This window comes from Sapajus apella, unplaced genomic scaffold (genome assembly GCF_009761245.1).
Source record: "Sapajus apella isolate SASKATOON/1434 unplaced genomic scaffold, GSC_monkey_1.0 scaffold30, whole genome shotgun sequence".
NCBI lineage: Eukaryota > Metazoa > Chordata > Mammalia > Primates > Cebidae > Sapajus > Sapajus apella.
This window is the reverse complement of record NW_022436970.1, coordinates 5991972-5997644: the sequence shown is the minus strand read 5'-3', so window position 1 is coordinate 5997644 and position 5673 is coordinate 5991972. Positions and strand designations below refer to the sequence as shown.

At 34.7% G+C, this 5673-nt stretch overlaps 1 pseudogene across 1 annotated transcript; it reads right to left on the bottom strand.

The window, feature by feature from the left end:
• Positions 1-2159: 2159 nt before the first annotated feature.
• Positions 2160-2997, bottom strand: LOC116561738 (annotated as a pseudogene). Its single transcript, XR_004273579.1, has one exon. The product of XR_004273579.1 is annotated as a translationally-controlled tumor protein pseudogene (transcript).
• Between the last annotated feature and the right edge of the window lie 2676 nt (positions 2998-5673).

Genomic DNA, 5673 nt, shown 5'->3' with positions numbered 1-5673 from the left:
TTAATAAGTTATCATTGGTTGAGAATTCGTGTACTAAGCCTATGCCAGGTATTAACACCAAGTGTTTTTAACCCATCAAGAAATCTGTTGCCTACTGCAAATGAGAAACCAGGGATTTAGGTAGCCTATTTGTTAATGAGGAATCAGATGCATAGGAAAACTATATGACTTGCTAGTAGCCACACAGATAATAACTGGCACTAATACATTAGTTTTGTTATTTATACAAAAGTAAATGCATGTGTATAATGACTAATATTAATTTTAAAAGCTTAAAATTTTAGTCCTAAAAACAAATGCTTAATGTGACAATACAAGCAAAGATAATAACTTGCTTCATCTGCTGCTTATCATTTCTTTTTGCAACATTAAATTCCATAATGTTGAACCAACATACAAACATTAAGGTCCAATATTTATGTTAGTTTGCACAATAATAGCCATTTTAAATCCTGCTAGAAAAAAAAAATCTATGCACTTGAATAAGTATGCTTATGTGTTTGCACTACATTTGATAGAAAAAGGTCAAATACAATGTTATGTAAAGAAAATAGGGAAATTACAATTGTTCAGTTATAAAATGAAATTGTATTGTTTTATTTATTCTGTGGGATGAGAAATCAAGATATTTCATGTATATTTTAACTGCTTATTTTAGGAAAGTGTGAAATTACGTAGTGAAATTTTACTTGTAAGATTTTTCTTTGCTTTGTTCCTTCTGTGTGCAGCATCCACATAAATTCCCACAGAGATAATTGGCTTGAAATTTTCAACAATTCTTTTCTTTTACAGGATTTTAAATATTAAAGAATTTGTGAGTTTAAGCCAAGCATATGGCTTTTAAATGAGAAAACTGAGACTTAGAAGATTGGTGATTTGAAAAATACAAAATATTCCTATCCAAAAGAAGCTTACAAATTATTATTTTGCCTAAGATTTACTGTTTCTTCTTTCAGATAACACATATGTCTTATACACTTTGGATACTAAAATTTTTGAGATTTTAATTTTTTGATACATAATATTTATACATATTTATAGGGTACATGTGATATTTGGTTATATTAACTGAATATGTAATGATCAAGCCAGGGTATTGGCATTCTATATGTTGAGAACATTTCAAGTCTTCTCTTCTAGCTAATTTGAAATATACAATACACTGTTATACACTGCAGTCACCCCACTCTGCCATAGACGATTAGAACTTATTCCTTCTAACTAACTGCACATTTGTACCCATTAACCAGCCTCTCTTTATGGCCCCCACCCCACCACTCACCCACACATCCATCCCAGACTCTGGTATCTAAATTCTACTCTCAACTTTCACAAAATCAACTCTTTAAATCCCTACCTATGGTAAAAACATGAGATATTTGTCTTTCTGTGGCTGACATTTAATTTGACATGAAACTTCAATTTCATTCATTCTGCTTTAAATGACATGATTTCCTTCTTTTTTATGGTCGAATAGTATGCAATTGTGTATATATACGACATTTTCTTTGTCCATTTTTTCATTGAAGGATATTTACGTTGACTCCCTATCTTTGCTATTGTTAATAGCGCTGCAATAAGCACAGGAAGGCATGTATACCTTTGATATACTGATTTCTTTTTTGAGACATCTCCATACTGTTTTTCATAGTGGCTGTAATAATTTACATTCCCACCAAAAGTGCGTTTGTTCCCTTCTCTCCACATCTAGAATAGGTATCAGTTACTTTTCGACTTTTTAATAATAGCCATTCTAGCTAAGGTAAGATGATATCTCATTGTGGTTATGATTTCCATTTCCCTGATGATTAATGATGTTGAATATTTTTTCTTTTTTTTTTTTTTTGAATTAGCCTCTTTTTATTTTCTTGGTAATCTCCTCCAGTTACTACTTCCGTTGTAGATGATGAAATAGGTAAGGCTCCACTTCAGATGTTGGCACTGCTATGAGCATGGTCTTTCCCTTTATTGCAACTCACAATCAAAACCTTTGATTCTTTTTTTATATTCCAGGCCCAGAAGCAGTTTCCACTGCAGAAGTTAACTGATGAGTCTTACTCTTTCTAGCAGTAGCTTACAACCAGGCTCTAGCTTCTCCACGAACACTACAGGATGAATTTAGTTTAAATATGTATTAAACTAAAAGGCATTCTCTCAAATGAGTTTAAATGCATTTTATTTTTAGAGAACCTACATGACATGTTTTTCTTAAAAACAATGCCTCCACTCCAAATAAATCACGGTCAAAATAAATGAAGATCTCAAGATGACATCAGTCCCATTTGTCTTAAGTCCTGGTGTGTGGATGACAAGCAGAAGCCAGTTATGATGACAGGTGATAGATCCAAAGTCATTGCCAAATTTGTTAACATTTTTCCATTTCTAAACAATCCTTAAAGAAAATCATATATGGGGTCACACCATCTTCACGGTAGTCCAATAGAGCAACCATGCCATCTGGATTCATGTTTTCACCAATAAAGAACTGATAGTTTTTGCAATTAGCAAGGATGTGCTTGATTTGTTCTGCAGCCCCTGTCTTAAAAGGTTTTACTCTTTCTGGTCTTTGTTCTTCAAGTTTGCCTTTGATTGATTTCATGTAATCTTTGATGTACTTCTCGTAGGCTTCTTTTGTGAAACTTGTTTCCTGCAGGTGATGGTTCATGACAATATCGACACCGGTGATTACTGTGCTTTCGGTATCTTTGCCCTCGGGGCCTTCAGGAGAGGCATTTCCACCAATGAGTGAGTCATCAATGTTACCTTCTGTCCTACTGACCATCTTCCCCTCCACCTCCAGGCACAGCCCGTCCGCGATCTCCCGGATCTTGTAGATGTCAGAGAACATTTCATCGTGGCTGATGAGATCCCGGTAGATAATCATGATGGTGGCTGACGGGAGAGGACCGCGGCGCTAGCTTAGCAGGAGCCTGAAGCTCGGAGCGAGCGCTGTGCAGCCGGAGCGACGCTAGGGGGGAGGGGAGAGCGGGCGGAAAAGCAAACATTTTTTCACATACCTGTTGGCCACTTGTACGTCTTCTTTTGAGAAATATTTAATCACATCCTTTGCCCACTTTTTTTTTTTTTTTTTTTTTTTTTTTTTGACAAAGTCTCGCTCTGTCACCAGGTGCCAGGCTGGAGTGCAGTGGCATGACCTCGGCTCACTGCAACCTCCGCCTCCCAGGTTCAAGCAATTCTCCTGCCTCAGCCTACCGACTAGCTGGGACTACAGGCACATGCCACCATGCCCAGCTGATTTTTGAATTTTTCAGTAAAGACACGGTTTCACCATGTTGGCCAGGATGGTTTCGATCTCTTGACCTTGTTATCTGCCGGCCCTGGCCTCCCAAAGTGCTGGGATTACAGGCGTGAGTCACCGAGCCTGGCCCTTTGCCCACTTTTTAATGTGATTATTTTCCTGTTGAGTTGTTTGAGCTCCTTGTATATTCTGGATATTAGTTCCTTGTTGGATAAATAGTTTGCAAATATTTTCTCCAATTCAACATGTTCGCTCTTCACCCTTTTGATAGTTTCCTTTGTTGTGCAGTAGCTGCTTGGTTTTATATGGTACCATTTGTCCATTTTTTTTTCTGTTCCCTGTGCTTTTGAGATCTTAACTGTAAAATCTTTGCCTAGATCAATGACTGGACGTGTTTTCTGTTTTCTTATAATAATTTTATGAGTTTGAGTCTTATGTTTAAGTCTTTATCCATCTTGAGTTGATTTTTGTGTATACTGAGAGACAATGATCCAGTTTCATTATTCTGCATATAAATATCCAGTTTCCCCAGCACCATTTATTGAACAGGGATTCCTTTCACTGATGTATGTTCTAGAAATCTATGTCAAAAATCAGCTATAAATACATAATTTTATTTCTGGATTGTCTCTGTTCCATTGGTTTATGTGTCTATTTTTATACCAGTACCACGCTATTCGGGTTACTATAGCCTTGTAATATATCTTGAAGTTAGATAATGTGATGTCTCCAATTTCTTTCTTTTTTCAGGATTGCTTTGGTTATTTGGGCCCCATTTTCATTCCATATGAATTTTAGGATTCTGTTTCTATTTTTTGTGAAAAAAATGACGTTGGAAATTTGATAGAAATTGCATTAAATCTGTAGATTGCTTTGGGTAGTATAATCATTTTAAGCTTATTAGTTTTTTCAATCCAAGAGCATGGGATGATTTTACATTTCTTTGTGTCAGCTTTAATTTCCTTCATCAGTGTTTTGTAGTTTTGATTTTATAGGTCTTTCACCCCCTTGGTTAAATTTATCCTTGGGATTTTCTGTTTGTTTTTGTAGCTATCATAAGTGGGATACGTTTCTTGTTTTCTTTCTCAGCTGGTTCATTATTCGTGTATAGAAATGCTACCAATTTTTGTATGTTGATTTTATATTCTACAACATTACTGAATTTATGCAACAGATATGAGCGATTTTGGTGGAATCTTCAAGTTTTTCCCAGATATGATAAGATCATGTCATCTGCAAAGAAGGGCAATTTGGCTTCTTCTTTTGCAATTTGAATACCTTTTATTTTTTTTCTCTTGTCTGATTGCTCTGGCTAGAACTTCCGGTACTATTTTGAATGGGAGTGGTAAAAGTGGGCATCCTTGTTTTGTTACAGTTCTTGGAGGAAAGTCTTTCAGCTTTTCTCCATTCAGTATGATGTTAGCTGTTGGTTTGTCATAAATGGACTTTATTATTTTGAGATTTGTTCCTACTATTCCAAATTTATTAAAAGTTTTTATAAGGAAGCGATGTTAAATTTTATCAAATGCTTTTTCTATATTCATTGAGATAATCACGTTTTTTTTTTCTTTATTTTGTAGATATAGTGATTAACATTTACTGTTTTGCATATTGAGCTATCTTTGTATCCCTGGGATAAATCCAACTTGATCATGGTGTATTATCTTTTTGATATACTGTTGAATTCAGTTTGCTAGCATTTTGTTGAGAAGTTTTGTACCAACATTCATCAGGTATTGGCCTGTAGATTTTTGTTGTTGTTGTTGTTGTTATTGTTGTTGTTGTTGCATGCTTGTCAGGTTTTGGTATCAGGGTAAGCCTGGCCTCATAGCATAATAATTTATAAATATAAATTAATAATATTTTATATTTTATAATATATTTCATAATAATAAAAGAGTCAAGAATAATTTCATCCTCATCAATATTTTGGAAAATTTTGAGGAAGATCGTGGTGGTAGCTGTTCTTTGGAGGTTGGTAGAATTTGTCAGTGAAGCATACAGTCCTGGACTTTTCTTTGGGAGATTTATCACTGATTCAATCTCATGGCTCTTTACTGATCTGTTCATGTTTACTATTTCTTCCAGATTGAATCTTGGTAGGTTGTATGTGAGCGGGAATGTATCTATTTCCTCTAAATTTTCCAGAATGTTAGCATATAGTTGTTCATAATAGTCTCTGATGATCTTTTGTATTTCTGTGGTATCAATTGTAATATCTTCCTTTTTATTTCTGATTTTATTTACTTGGGTCTTACCTCTTTTTCCTGGTTTGTCTAGCTAGTGATTTATCAATTTTGTTTATCTTTTAAGAAAATTAAACTTTTCATTTTGTTGCTCGTTTGTATTTTGTAACCTGAATTTCACTTTGTTCTGCTCTGATGTTTATTATTTCTTCTATAATTTGGAGTAGC